Source organism: Mus caroli, chromosome 1 (genome assembly GCF_900094665.2).
Source record: "Mus caroli chromosome 1, CAROLI_EIJ_v1.1, whole genome shotgun sequence".
NCBI lineage: Eukaryota > Metazoa > Chordata > Mammalia > Rodentia > Muridae > Mus > Mus caroli.
The window spans coordinates 39,118,717-39,135,222 of NC_034570.1; the positions used below are offsets into that span (position 1 = coordinate 39,118,717).

General features: G+C 37.0%; 1 protein-coding gene and 1 pseudogene across 4 annotated transcripts in view; both read left to right on the forward strand.

Moving 5' to 3' along the window:
- The window catches only part of LOC110295045, an 85,405-nt pseudogene extending 82,571 nt beyond the window's left edge, over positions 1–2,834 (forward strand).
- The window catches only part of Gulp1 (GULP PTB domain containing engulfment adaptor 1), a 224,472-nt gene that overhangs the window by 82,910 nt on the left and 125,056 nt on the right, over positions 1–16,506 (forward strand). The gene's annotated exons all lie outside the window — the stretch shown is intronic.

Genomic DNA, 16,506 nt, shown 5'->3' on the forward strand with positions numbered 1-16,506 from the left:
GTAGGGAAGTGGGGGGGCGCTATGGGGGACTTTTGGGATAGCATTGGAAATGTAATTGAGGAAAATATGTAATAAAAATATTAAAAATCAAAGAAATAAAAAAAAAAAGAATGAGACATTACTATGAAGATATGGAATTGCCACCAGAAGAAGCAAAGCCAGGGAATGACATGAGCAGACTCATGTTGTACAATAAGCACATTGGGCGTAATTGAGTACTTTAAGCAGTGCTTGAAAAAGAAAACCTGGTAGGGACATGGTATGGTAGTTCAAGTGTGAAATAATAGTGACGGTTTAGGAAAGGAGATGCTGGTGGGAATAAGGAATAGTCAGTGGAACTGACACTTTCTGAATTAAAGGCAAAAAGATATCAGGAGTCATAGGATGGCTCAGGTGCTGCCTTCTGCCTTTCAATGAAGTCCAGGTAAGGTCATCTTAGCATATGAATTGTAGATGAATTTGAAGATATTTAGAAAGCCTTTATAACTATACCTAGGAACAGACTATGGCACAGAATTTAAACACAACGATCTGAATAATGTTCACTGACACAGGAAATAGCCAGAGCAAAATGACAAGTGAAGTGGATCTGCAGCTGGGTCTGCAGCAGCACCTGAGCACTGTGTTTCTGGCTTCACAAAGTAGTAGGTGATGGATGAACACACACTTTAATATTTCCCTACCTGTTTCTACGTAGTTTTAATTGACTTAAAACAACAGCAACAACAACAAGAACAACAACAACAACAACTTGGTTTTAAAGCTTGTGTGTCCAGCGAGCATATACTACTTCTGTAACATGAAAACACAGTTTAATTTGAGCACCTAAAATGAGCCACAACAACACAGATTTGCTGTGTCTGGCCCTTTCTAGTCCAAGCTACAGGCTGGTCCTCAGTTCACCACATTCTAGGTTACTCAAGGTCTTGTATATTAGATTTTGTCTTCATTTGTCTTCACAGACTAAGACTCCAGGCTCCTTTCTTATGGACCCAGAATCCAGGCTTTTCCCTACTGACTCAATTGACAAATATATCAGAATGGATTCCCACAGACAGAGATAATGGTCAATATCAGACAACCTCCTCAGGATTTCTAGATGGCTTGATTGATACAAAGACTTTCCCAGACCAAGCCAATCTGTAGATAATGGATTACATCTTTTTGTTGTACAAAGGCTGGAAAACCCATGAACAAGCAAGAAAAACAAAAAATAAGATCAACAAATAACCAAAAGAAGGTACCAGAAGCCTGGCCTTAACAAATGTGTATTTCTGAAATACATGGCAAAAAAAAAATTCAGATTGACTGTTTTACAAAAGATCCGCGAGATTTCAATAAGAACATATAATAAAATAATTCTGTGAAATTAGAAAAGCAATGCATTACTGGAGGGAGGAGATCAACAGAGGAAATCAAACTGTGGTTCTAGATCTGAAAATAAAACTAGTGAAGTAGAAAGTAGAATGAAGAATGTCAGCCATGGGACTATAAAGCAGAAAAAAATCTGTGACATCAGTCAGAGATCATTAGAAAACATACAAAGATTGAAAAATAGAAGAATGTCTGGTTCACTGCATTCCTAGTGTCCTCACTGCACCCCTTGTCATTGCTGCAGTTGCTCCTGCAGTCACCAACACAGAACAAGGCTGTGCGTCCCGCGCTGATCTTGGCAAGTCCACCAGGGATGTCTTCACCAAAGGCTTTGGTTTAATAAAACTTGATTTGAAAATGAAGTTCGAGAATGGATTGGAATTTACCAGCTCAGTCTCTGCCAACATGGAGACCGCCAAAGTGAAATGGAGTCTGGAAGCCAAGTACAAATGATGGACCAAGTATGGACTAACATTTACAGAGAAGTGGCACACAGACAACACCCTGAACTCTGAGATCACCGTGGAAGACCACCTTGCTTGTGGACTGAAGCTGACCTTTGATTCATCTTTCTTGCCTAACACTGGGGAAAAAGATGCTAATATCAAGACTGATACAAGAGGGAGCTTATCAACCTGGGCTGTGATGTGGACTCTGACATCGTTGGACTCCATCCGGGGTGCTCTGGTGTTTGGCTATGAGGGTTGGCTGGTTGGCTACCAGATGAATTCTGAGACCTCGAAGTTCCAAGTGACCCAGAGCAACTTTGCAGTTGGCTAGAAGATGGATGAATTCCAGCTTTGTACTAATGTGAACGAGTTTGGTGGCTCCATTTATCAGAAGGTGAACAAGAATTTTGAGACTGCTGTCAATCTCGCCTGAACTGAAGGAAACAGTAACACTCCCTTTGGAATAGCAGCCAAGTATCAGGTCGACCCTGATGCCTGCTTTTTGACCAAAGTGAACAACTTCAGCCTTAGGATACATTCAAACCCCAAAACCAGGTATCAATCTGACGCTGTCAGCTCTGCTGGATGGCAAGAACGTCAATACAGGCGGACACGAGCTTGGTTTAGGACTGCAATTTCAAGCATAAATGAATTTAGTGTACCTATTCATGTTGTATGTTGGGGATGAGAGAGTTGATAAATACCACGTTAGACCTCCAGGCTAAGAATGACTCGGCTTTAAGGTGTTTACCATTTCAGAGGTACTGCAGAAACCCCATTCCAGAAAGGGTCCTTTTTAGCTGTAGGCGTGGGTTGGGGAGGAGCCTCTATAGAGATGCCAGGCTGCAAGTGGAATCTGGGAACCTGTGGACCCTTTGTAAATCTGTATCCAGTCCCCAGATGGAATTGTGACTTCCTGAGCAACAAACCCTGGTGTCCTGATCCTATCTGCTCAGAAGCATGTACACGTCTGCGTGAAAGGGATGTTTTTAGACAGATCATCACACCCTGTTCCCATCATGCCCTGTTCCCATCTTAGCCCATCAGTTACCTGTTTTACACCAAAAGTAGTCTTTAGGGTGTGGTTAGCTTTGTGTGTGTGTGTGTGCGAGCGCCATTTTAGGGTGGAGAGGGTGGGCATGATGGAGCCAGTCATTCAGGACTTAATTCTTCCTTGTATTGTGTGGTCTTCTTTCTTTCTTCTATTTTCTTTTTTAATCCCCCCCCTTTTTTTCTTTTAATTGCACCAGAGTATGGAATAGCTTCTCTTTCTCCGACTCTGAGGTGGGCAGGTGATTGTCACACTATGACAACACTAGGGATCTAAACTGACTCCTCTTGTAGCCTCACCACTAATTTTTAGCAGTTCAATGGTACATTATAGTCTTCCATTTGTATGGAATTAGCCCCTGCCGTTCAAATGCTGTAATTAGCATAACTTAAAATAAAACTTGAATAAAATACTGAAAAAAAATAGAATGAAATGAATGAACAATATATTAGGTCTCACATGATACCATCAAAAGAATAAACCTTTATTATGGAAATTGGCAATTGAAAAGAGAATGACAAAGATTCCTAAAAGTTATTAAAAATAACTACATATTTTCCATATTTTCTGAAAGATATAAATGTCCTAGTATGATAATACCAGAGCTTTTCAACTGGATTAAATTCAAAAAGACCTAAATAAGACACATTCAAATTGTCAAACCTAAGGTAAGGAGAAAGCTTTCCTTGAAATCATTAAGAAAAATGTAAAATCTCAGGTATAAGGGAGCTCCAATGAAGCTGGCAGTTATCTGGGCAGAACTTGCCTAGTTAGGAGAGAGGAGAGAAATGGATGTCGCAGAGCTAGAATAGAAGTCAGTCTGAGCACCAAAGAACAGAATGCTCCTAACCAAGTGTGCTCTCCCAGCATAGCTGGTCTTGGGAAATGAGGAGGTGAATACTCTTCTAGACCTACACTTGAGAGAGTTTGCTGCTAATAAATGAAAAAAAAAAAGCTAAGTGTAATTTTGAAGCTAAAAGAAAAGGAGTTAATTAGTATTACAAACACACACTTCTCTAATTCATAGGTGTAATTAACTGCAATCAAGTTTATAGTGCTTCACCGAGTTATATGATATTGCTATGTAAATTAGCTATGTGCTTAGCATAGAGGTTAAAAGAGAAAACAACCTAAAAATCATTTTTACATGGAAAACAAAATGTTTGACAAGAAGTAAAACCAGAGTGTTGGTATGCAATCAAAATTAAGCTATTATTCATTGTTCAAAGCCCTAGTAGTTATTATGTGAGCCACAGGTAAGTACACAGAAAAAAAAACTATAGTAGATACACATTGAAGACAAAGAGGCAAGGATTCATCCAAAAATCTGCTTACAAAGGAAGACAGAGAGAAGGAACTGCATGCTTCACAACACAGAACATAACACAACAGCATCTCTGCCTCATTAGCTACTATGAGTATGACAGTTATAGACAGGTGTTAGCCACCATGTGGGGGCTGGAAATTGAACTACAGGTCCTCTGCAAGAGCAGTGGATGCTCTTTAAATCTGAGCTATCTCTCCAGCCCAACTGAGTTTTTTTCTTAAAAGATCCAACTCTGTGCTCTTTACAAGAGACTTAATTTTCAAGGGCACTGGAAGATGGGCTACATCATCCTATACAATGAAAGCTAGAAGAGAGCAGTAGTAATAGCGCTCCTATTTATTTGATAAAATAGATGTTAACTCTAAAGTGAGATAAAGAAAATCCATTCATAGTGATAAAGGCATCATTCACCTTGGTGATTAAACAGTTATAAATATGCACTCAGATTGATGTACTCATATATACAAAGTACTTATATACATCAGAAGAGACACATTCTACGCAGCACCTTCATATTAAATTATGTGCTACTTTCATATACTACTTTCATTTGGACAGAAAACTTTAAAGGGATGTGTTGGATCTAGACTGCACTCTAGACCACATGAGCCCTTAGATTCTATTGATATAGACCTTGGCACTCTGCTTAAACACATGTGGGGTCTTCTTCAGGAGGGATTGTGTGTTATGCCACAGAGCATATATCAGTAAATTTAAGAAGTCTGAAACCACATCGGATATCTTTTCTGACTACAGTCACATGAAATTAGAAGCTGATAATAGAGAAAAATTAGTTGTGGAAGGTATTTTGAAAACTATAAATTTGTGGAACTTGGAACTATGCTTCTAGCTATGATATCACAATCCTATAACCCTAGCAAATGAGTAACTGTATAAAGGTTACAGTTCAGTCTTCTGCTACAGCAATTAATTCTCTTAATTATTGAGCCACTCTGCAGCCCCTGGGATATACCTTTAATGGATGAGGGAGTGGAGTGTGTAAAAAACTCACTTCAGAGTAAAGATCAGGACCTGATAGCTTCACTGCCAAATTTAGTAATCATTTAAAGAAGGTAAAACATTAGTTTTTCTCAAAATCAGGCAAAATGGGAAAACCTTCAAAATCAATTTAAGAATCCAGACATAGCCTGGCACAAAATCAGATAGGGATTTTATAAGAAAATTATAGGCTAATATCCTGGTAGATGTAGACACAGAAATCCTCATGCAATGATACACTTATATAATGCACATTTCTTCCATCTGCTAGGACAAATGCACCACACAACTGCTTCTCCTTCCAAGGTTCCCAAGCGTTTCTTTCTTTTTGGTCTGTTCTTTCTGAATGTTCTGCTTACTCCTTTACTCTCCTTTTTCTGCTTGGTACCCGGGTTTTTCTACTCATGGCTTAGCCATTAGCTCCCCAATAATGCTCATCTTGTATTCTTATATGAATTGATACCCTCATACACCATAGGATATTTTCTGTTTACAAAAATAGACCCTATCTTCATGAAATTATTCTTATACCCCAAGCGTTATCAAGGGATAAGCATGTCTTAATTAGTCACTCATAATATTAGCCATATTATATTTTTATGTACTTTTCACAGAGGATTTTTTTAAAAAGAATGAAGTATATCCCTTCTCTGCTTCTATCAGCATTTCATTTTCTCTGATACTTTCCCTAAAAGAATTTTACAATGTAAACATGTATATTTTATGTATCTTCATTTTATATATTAAACTTAAATATTGAAATGGCTATTTTGTTGGCAATTTAAGTGTGTTCTTGTAATTATCAGGATATGTTCCTATCATTTACTTGATACATTAAAATAAATTGAGTGTGCATTGTTAGAGGACAATTGATACTGATTAATTATTATACTTCTAGGTGTGGCTTGTAATACCTACAGTTCCCATCTATTGCACTAATACTTTTGTCATGATTATTATAGAAAGGCTACTTGAATGCATTTTTTACTTGGAATGTTTACTACAGCTGTATAACCACTTGGAAAATCATTTTTATACTTGTCACAGTAGGCTGTCATTTTAAATAATTGTACTATACTGAAAAGCTAAGAGTTTAAAAATCATGAGTGTGATGTTTAGCCAGGGTCAATGTCAGGAAAGGAGAAGTACAAGGGAGAAAAGGAAGGATTTAAGAAGGGGTAAATATATTTGTTATTTGTATACATGGAAATGTCTTAATTAAACCTACCATTTTGTAGACTTTGCACAAGCAGAATGGAAGAATGGATAATGGAGGGGTACAGGGACAGGAAGACAGATAGAAGAAGGGTAAGGAAGAGGGATGTGAGAGAGTGAGATGCTCACCTCCTATAATGTTTCAAAGACTTGACTCTGAGAGCCACATGTCATTAGTAGCTTGCCAAATCATCTGAGAAGGCTGTGTGATAAATTGTGAATTACTAGAAGTATTAAATTCATCACATTTGTTCAATTCTCATATAAATTATGACAGGAAATTAATTTCAATTTTTTTAATTGAATATTCCTAAACTTTGAAAATGACAAATAAATCTAGTCTCTTCAAAATACATAGTTAAAGCTTAGAGTAATTTAAAAATTTTTTCTATTTTTTTATGAAATTTTTTACACTCTGTATTTTATCTGCCCCCCCCCCAACCACCCTCCTACTGTCCCACATACCTCTTCCCCACGCCCCTATCTTCACGTGGGTGTTTCCACTCCTCACCCCATCTGACCTCTAAACTCTCTGGGGCCACCAGTCTCTTGAGGGTTAGGTGAATCATCTCTGAACGAACACAGACCTGGCAGTTCTCTACTGTATGTGTGTTGAGGGCCTTGTATCAATCATCTGGTGTATGCTGTCTGTTTGGTGGTTTGAGAGAACTCAGGGTCCAGATTGATTGAGACTGCTGTTCCTCCTACAGGATCGACTTTCTCCTCAGCTTCTTTCAACCTTCCCTAATTCAACAGCAGGATTCAGCTGCTTCTATCCATTGGTTAGGTGCAAATATCTGCATTTGACTCTTTCAGCTGCTTGTTGGATATTTCGGAGGGCAGTCATGATAGGTTTCAAACAGGAAACATTGGGAAATAGGAGGTTGGGCAGACCCTCCAGAATGCACCTGAGACCTGGGAGGTGAGAGACTCTCAGGACTCAAAGGGAGGGACCATAGATGAAATGCCTGACAATAGGGAGAGGGAACTTATAGAGCCTACCTCCAGCAAGAAGTCTGGGAATCAAATGAGGGAGAGAAGGGCCATCCCACAGTCACACCTCTGACCCATAATTGTTCCTGTCTGAAAGAATTACAGGAATGGAAATGGAGAGGAGCCTGAGGAAAATAAGGTCCAGAAATAGGCGCAAAGTGGGATCCAGTTCATAGGGAGGTCCCAAGGCCTGACACCATTACTGAGGCAATGGATTGCTCACAATTTATAACTTTTAAAGAAGAATCAATCTGTGGGTGTTTTAAAATAATGCAATTTTATTCTAACACTGAGTACCTGGTCTCTGATAGTCACTTTCAAACACTATGTATCAACTTCCAACTATGGCTTTAAGGAATAGTGGCATATCAAGAAAAAAGTATGTTATGGAAGTTCTAATCTTAGAATGCTATTTTTAAGAGACAATTGAATTTACAAATATCATTGTTTATCTTTCACAGTCTCAAATGACTTCACAGGTAATCAAAACCCCTTACTTTAGATTACTATAATCTTTATAATTTCTCTACATGTGGCCTATGATTAATGAGGAGTAAGTATGAGGAGACTGTGTACTTCACAGATAAGAGTGAAGAGCACACTTTTTGAGTCTTAAAACAATACGATTATAGAATGAAGGTGACTGCGCTTCCTGTGAGATCATCTTTAATGAAATCAATTTTTTTTTTCTGAAGGAACATAATGTCAGAACACTTCAGGATTGCTTGTATCTCTCTGAGAGATATGGAAAACCTTAGTGGTAACTCCCATGGGGAGGCTTTTGAAAAGGTGTAACGTGACTTGGTAAATGTAACACTTGTTTTGTGGCTCTAGAACATTTCAAAGAAAGGATGTTTGGAGAAAATATTAATGACTTCTTAAATCCTAAGTCAGTGTGTATGTCAGTATGTAGTTGGTGGGGATTTATAGCTGGGCAGTTTGAGAAACAGGAAGAGAATGCCTAGAGTGTGCATTTTGTAAAGTCGGAAGATGAAGGTGAGATAAAGTTGATACTGGTGCCAAGGGTCCAATGGCCAGACCTTCCTTCTCCATCACAGCACTGTGAAGTGCAGAACTGGTGAGATCTGAAAGGTCTTTTTACCTGAGTGTTGAATCTGAGTGTTGAGTACAATGTTTCTAATGCAGAGACCCTTTAATACAGTTCCTGTGCTGACTCCCACCCAGAAAATTATTTTCATTGCTACTACATCACTATAGTTTTGTTACTGATATGAATCATATTGTAAATATCTGTGTTTTCTGACAGTTTTTTATTAAACTGTGAAAGGCTCAATTCCATTTTCACATTTTGTGAACTTCTGGTTTAGAGTCAAATAAAAAGAAGACACTTTCATTATGTCAAAAGTCCCCAGATTAACATGGGCTGAGCTTATCCACTCTCCATTACAAGTGAACACTGCCACATTTATTTTCAGAGTGTTGGAGGTACCACTGCTCTGGCTTTGCCCATTCTGTGACTGACAAATAGAGGAGAGATTTTAGCAAACAAAAAAGAAAGACAGAATAGTCCCTAATATTATCTGGAAATTGTGTTTATGATTATCATTTTAAAAATTACTTTGGGGGCTGGAGATATGGCTTAGTGGTTAAGAGAACTGGATGTTTTTGCAAAGGAATTCAGATTCCAACACTGAAACATGGGTTATAGTCACCCATACATAACACTAGGTCCAGGGGGGATCCAACAGCCTCTTCTGGCCTTCTTGAGTACCAGGCATGCATACATTCAAGAAAAACAGCCATACACCTAAAATAAAAGTAAATAAAATTTAAAGAATCAATGAGTTATTTTAAAGTACCACTTTCACTCTTTGAGAAAAAAATATTTCTGTGTAGTTTTCTCTTTTTAGGTGATAGTGAAGTAGCCCTTTTGGATATAATGAAGGTGTTTTATAATTAGTTTCTAGTGAGCCCTTTGAGGGTGTAAAAAACAAAACCACACTTTAAATAGAATGTCTATGGTATTCTTGTTGTATATCTAGTGAGCTGTTTGCAAGAAAGTGAAGTTCTAACCAAAGGTTGATTAAGGGGCTAGGGAATAAGCAGCATTGGTCACAACAGCTCATTGCACCCGACTGATTTCATTCTGTATAATGTGGGAGGCTCACGGTTAGGCTGTGCTTGCTATACCCTTCTAGATCTTACCATCTCTCTGCTGTGCGGGAAGAGAATGGACAAGAAGAAGCTTGGCATCCGTCACAACTTCAATCCACCTCTATCAGTCTGTAAGCTTAGTGTTCTTCCTAGGAAATGAGGATGGGATTTCTCATAGGCAGTCTTTGCCTTCATGAGTACAAGGCTCCAGTGAGTTCTTGAATGTATAACATCTATTTAATTGAGAATTGCAAAGAGAGCACACAAACATTTGCTGATCTTAGTTAGTCATAGTTAGGTAAACATTCTTTGAACATTTGTTTCATAGCCCAGGGAAACTTTACTGAAGGGAGTAAATGTCATGTAAAAATGGTGAAGATGGAATATTTGAAAAAATAAGTATGTGTCCTAGTATTGAAGAAGGTTTGAAGACCTGGAGCTTTTCCTATAAAAAAGTTTTCAAAATGTGTAAAAATTTCACAAAATCATCACACCCAGATGATTTTACTAATTTTTTGATCACTTTACTTTTATAGGTAGGTGTGTATACATATCTCATATACGTATGTGTTTCTACACTCATAATTATACTTAACCTTATCTGGAACTAAATTAAAAACCTTATCTGCATTCTCTGATTACACTTAAATAACCCTAATCAATTTAAATTTGATTTATTCTCTGAGAAACTAAAACATATAATAATAGAAACTTATTTGAGATGTACTTCACTTTAAACCAGAAACCTCTAGTGGGAGCTTTTTACATAACTGAAGTATGTATACATCTACTTGAAATAAATAGTGAGCTATTTTTTATCATTTTAATTTACATTTGTTATGATTGGGTGTGTAGGCATGCTGTGTGTAGGTGTACATGCTAGTGCTCATGCATGGAGATCAGAAAACGATCTGTGATGTTTTCCCCCATCTTTATGTGGGTTCCAGAAATCAAACTCAGGTCTCTAGGCTTCCATAGCAAGCTCCCTCACCAGTTGAGACATCTGATTGTCCAATTTTGTGATAAAATGCTATTAATTAGTGCTAAGTATCAAACATAAATCTTTTTATTTTTTTTAAATAAAAAATCATGTATATGTTAAAAAGACACTTTGTTTATTTTTGAAACTATCTTTGCTGAGCTAATAACTGTCCTTGTGATCAGACATGGGAACCAGGGTACTTCGGTGCATTCACAGCACAGTTCCAGGACCTTGGGTTACATCCCTTTGGCCTCCATTCTGGAAAATGTTGCCTAGGAGATGAGTCATTGACCTTCTAGTTCTACATACTCTAAATTTCAGCTCAACTACCTTTAGCTTCTTTTCCTTTCCTGCTCCCAATACATTCACTGCTCCTAGGATGGAAAGACTACAAGGTTTTACTAGTTGAATATAAATCTTGCAGAAATTACTACAGAGTAATTCTGCCATACTTTTCAGTAGCATAATACCCAAAAGATTGCACGAACTAGCAATATTGATTCTAGTTTATAGATTAAAAGTAAACAGTTTTAAGAATAAAGAAAACAGCATAAAAATAACCCAGATAGTTAAATGCATAATTGAAACAAAATACTCCTATATGAAGTCCCAAATAAACCAACACTCTTTAGACCATAGAGAGGGTACTCATGAAGATGAACTGCATTCCTGCTCTTTCTGCTGCAAGTGGCCCTTCACACAAGGCCTCCTTCAGTGATTGAAACAAAACACCCCCTTCTTCAAGAGATTACAAGATTACAGCTCAGTAGCTAATCTAAGAATATCACTTATAACTTACTTTTTAAGAGGGTACAAGAAGAGAACTGACTCCTGCAGGTCATTCTGTGACCCCATTGACTGAGCCATGGCATGGGCATGCCCATACACAGTATACAAAATCAAAGTAAAAGCTAAATAGTTAATTATTCCTAAACTTCCATAATGGTATTTAAACATTCATATACATGTAGGCATGGACAGCACACATACACACACACACACACACACACACACACACACACACACCATCTTCTGGTCCTTGAGTTTCAGTTCTAAAATAAAACCTTATTTTAAAGCAAATGTTTCTTTGCTTCTTATGAGGAGGACACTAGCATTATTTGATTTATTACTTGTGTAATCTCAGATGGGCGACTACTCCTTTACTCTCTGGGAATACAATATAAACTTTTCAGTATCACAAGAATGGCAAATGTTAGATGGAGGATTTAAGAGTACAATTTGAATAGTGGCACTAGGAACTACAGATATAGTAACAAATCTGAAATACTTGTAAATTTCAGGATTTTAAAACTTTTTATCCTCATTTTATTATATCCAATATTAAAGTTGCTCATGAGTGGGACATTGTCAAAGCAGCAGTACAATGCTTACAAAGCTAGCACTGTTCCCTAGAATGCTTGTCACCTCATAGTTAAATTGGGTTAGTAGTGAGGTAGGGAAGATCTGGCAGGAGCCAGGATAGAGGGAAACATGATCAAAATATATTGTATAAAAACATTTCAATAAAAGAGAAAAATGTCCTCAGATTAAAAAAAAATGAGCTAGGAGAGCAGCTTAAGGATGAACCATTAGGCTAAATGTGACCCAGTGATGAGGACTTTAGAATAGCCATAAATCTAAAGGACAAGCTGCTGAGCATAAATGTAAGTAGAACTCTTTTCTTCTTCCAAGCTATGACAAAATAAAGGTGACCTGTGGTTATAAATTCATTTGTTATCTCCTCTCTCAAGAACCTATCCTAACCAAAATGTGAAACACAGCAGTAAGATAATCTATTCAGCTGTTCTAGGAGGTGCAATCTTGTTCAATATTTATGTCATTTTGGACAGAGCACAGCTTTAATGCCCACCTTAGCCAAAGCCTCTCAGCTGACTAGCACAGTACTCCAAAGAACCAACTCTTTGTCCAAAAGACCTTTAAGGGAAGGCATCTCTCTGTAAGTCACCTCACACAAAAGCATAGGTGTTCCACAGATTGATGGTAACATGCCTAAAGTCTGTTATGAAATTTTCTAATAAGTACAAAAATGCATCTGGTGAGATAACCAACATCTCCCTTCATTTACTTCAGTGTGTAGCTATTATTCATGTGCTTATTTCTTAGTCCCTCCTTGGTATATATTTCTAACATACAAAACAGTTATACATACAATTACTATATCATTGTCATAGTCATAATTTTTAGATAGTATTAAAAGAGCTAGCACTCAAATTCCCAGTTGTTTTATTAGCACCACAATATTTTTGCTCATTTTCAATATAATCCACATACTTTGACATGTCTAAACTTTGCAATGTTTTGTAATGTTTTGTGTCTTTTTGTCTTTTCAGTCAGTAATTTCCACCTTCATCTTTCTTTTATTTTTTTCTCATGTAACAAAGACATTTTGAGAAAGCATGATCTATTGTGATATTTTAGTGATGGTGGAGGAATTTATCTTGTTTATCAGTTGAATACTAGTCTAGCAGGAGAACGTCATGCTTTTAAGAGTCAAAACCACTTCTTTCTTTCTTTCTGTCTGTCTGTCTGTCTGTCTGTCTGTCTGTCTGTCTCTGTCTCTGTCTCTGTCTCTGTCTCTGTCTCTCTCTCTCTTTCTCAGGAATCTCAGGGTTGTTTTGATTTGCATTTCCCTGATGACTCAGGATGTTGAACATTTCTTTAGGTGATTCTTGGCCATTCAATACTCCTCAGTTGAGCATTCTTTATCTCTATACCCCATTTATTAATAGGGTTGTTTGGTTCTCTAACTTTTTGAGTTCCTTGTATACGTTGATTTTTAAATATATATTTTTATATATAGCCTTCTATGGGATACAGGATTGGAAAAGAACTTTTCCCAATCTCTTCGTTGCTGTTTTGTCCTATTGACAGTGTTCTTTGCCTTTCCAAAGCTTTGCAATTTTATGTGATCCTATTTGTACTTTGTTGATCTTATAGCATAAGCCATTAGTGATTTGTTCAAGAAATGATCCCCTGTGCCCATGTGCTCAAGGTTCTTTCCTACTTTCTCTTCTATTAATTTCAGTGTATCAGGTTTTATGTGGAGGTCATTGATCCACTTGGACTTGAGGTTTGTACAAGGAGATAAAAATGGATTGATTTTCATTCTTCTACATGCTGACCACCAGTTGAACCAGCACATTTGTTGAAAATACTGTCTTTTTTCCACTGGATAGTTTTATCACCTTTGTCAAAGAAAGAATGACCATAGGTATGTGGATTCATTTCTGGATCTTCAGTTCTATTCTATTGATTTACCTGCCTGTCTCTGTACCAATACCATGCAGTTTTTATCACTATTCCTCTGTAATACAGCTTGAGGTCATGGATGGTGATACTCCAAAAGTTCTTTTATTGTTAAGAATAGTTTTTGTTATCCTGGATTTTTTTTTATTCCAACTGAATTTGAGATTTGATCTTTCTAACTCTAGTTGGAATTTTGATGGGGATTGTATTGAATCTGTATGGCCATTTTTACACTATTTATCCAGCAAATCCATAAGCATGGGAGATCTTTCCATCTTCTGAGATCTTCAATTTCTTTCTTCAGAGACTTGAAGTTCTTGTTTTTTAGATCTTTCACTTGCTTGGTTTTAGAGTCACACCAAGTTATTTTATATTATTTGTGATTATTGTGAAGGTTGTTGTATCCTTTTTCAACCTGTTTGTCCTTTGAGTAGAGGAAGGTTACGGATTTGAGTTAATTTTATGTCCAGCAATTTTGCTGAAGCTATTTATCAGCTGTAGGAGTTCTCTGGCTGAATTTTTGGGGTCACTTAACTATATTATCATATCATCTGCAAAAAGTGATATTTTGATTTCTTCTTTTGCAATTTATATCCCTTTGATCTCCTTTTTTTGTCTAATTGCTCTGGCTAGGACTTCAAGTACTATATTGAATATCTAGGGAAAGGGTGGGCAGCCTTGTCTAGTCCCTGATTTTAGTGGGATTGCTCCAAGTTTCTCTCCACTTAGTTTGATGTTGGTTTCTTGTTTGCTGTATATTGCTTTTTCTATGTTTAGATATGGGCCTTGAATTCCTGATCTTTCCAAGACTTTTACCATGAGGGGTGTTGAATTTTGTCAAATGCATGTTCAGCATCCAATGGGATGATCATGTGGTTTTTTTTTCCTTTGAGTTTGTTTATATAGCAGATTACATTGATGCATTTTCATATACTGGACCATCCCTGCATCCCTGGGACGAAGCCTACTTGATCATGGCGAATGACCATTTTGATAGGTTCTTAGTTTCAATTTGTGAGAATTTTATTGAGTACTTTTGTATCAATATTCATAAAGGAAATTGGTCTGATTTTGGATCTTTGTGTGGTTTAGGTATGAGTAATTGTAGATTCATGGAATGAATTGGGTACTGTTCCTTCTGTTTCCTTTTTGTGGAATAATTTGAAGAGTATTGGTATTAGGTCTTCTTCTTTGAAGATCTGAAAGAAATCTGTACTAAAACAATCTGGTTTTGGGATTTTTTTTTTTTTTTTTGGTTGGGAGACATTTAATGACTGCTTCTATTTCTTTAGGGGTTATGGGACTCTTTAGATGGTTTATCTGACCCTGATTTAACTTTGATATCCGGTATCTATCCAGAAAATTGTCCATTTCATCCAGGTTTTCCAGTTTTGTTGAGTATAGGTTTTTATGGTAGCATCTGATGATTTTTTGAATTTCCTGTTTCAGTTGTTATGTCTCCCTTTTCATTTCTGATTTTGCTATTTTGGATAATGTTTCTGTGCCCTATAGTTTGTCAGTCTTATTGTATCTGTTGAGACCTGTTTTGTGACCCACTATATGGTCAGTTTTGGAGAAGGTACAATGAGGTGCTGAGAAGAAGGTGTATTCTTTCGTTTTAGGATGAAATGTTCTGTAGATATCTGTTAAACCCATTTGGTTCACAACTTGTTAGTCCACTGTGTCTCTGTTTAGTTTCTGTTTCCATGATCTGTCCATTGATGAGAGATGGGTGTTGATATCTCCCACTTTGCCTTTATCTGTTACCTGAACTTTTTCCTTACTGCTTTTTATAATCTTTCTTTGTTTTTTGCATTCAGTGTTTTGACTTTTATGTAACAGGAGAATTTTTCTTTCTGGTCCAATATATTTGGAGCTTTTTAGGCTTGTTGTATGTTTATGAGCATCTGTTTCTTTAGGTTAGGGAAATGTTCTTCTATAATTTTGTTGAAATTATTTGGCCCTTTATTTTGGGCCCTTTAATTTGTTGGCCATTGACTTTGGGAATCTTTGCTCTCTTTTATACCTATTATACTTAGGTTTGGTGTTCTCATTGTGTCCTGGATTTTCTAAATGTTTTGGTTTAAGAGCTTTTTGCATTTTGCATTTTCTTTGATTGTTGTGTCAATATTTTCTATGGTATCTCCTTCACCTGAGATTCTCTCTTCTATCTCTTGTATTCTGTTGGTGATGCTTGCATCTATGAGTCCTGATTTCTTTCCTAGGTTTTCTATCTCCACGGTTGTCTCCCTTTGTGATTTCTTTATTATTTCTGTTTCCATTTTTAGATCCTGGGTGGTATTGTTCAATTCCTTCACCTGTTTGTGTTTTCCTTTAATTCTTTAAGGGATTATTGTGTTTCCTCTTTAAGGGTTTTGACCTGTTTACCTGTGTTCTCCTGTATTTCTTTAAGGGAGTTAATAATTCCCTTATTAAAGTCCCCTTTCATTATAATGTGATGTGATTTTAAATTTGAATCTTGCTTTTCTGGTGTGTGGGGGTATTCAGGACTTGCTGTAATGGTAAAACTAAGTTGTGATGATGCCAACTATCCTTGGGTTTTGTTACTTAGGTTCTTGTGTCTGCCTCTATCCATCTGGTTATCTCTGGTGTTAGTTGGTCTTGAGGCCTCTGACTGGACCTTTTTCCTCCTATTACCTATGGGCCTGGGATCTTAGGTGTGTGGGCACTCCTGGGAGACCCTTTTATCTGGGCAAGATTTGGGTGTGAACAT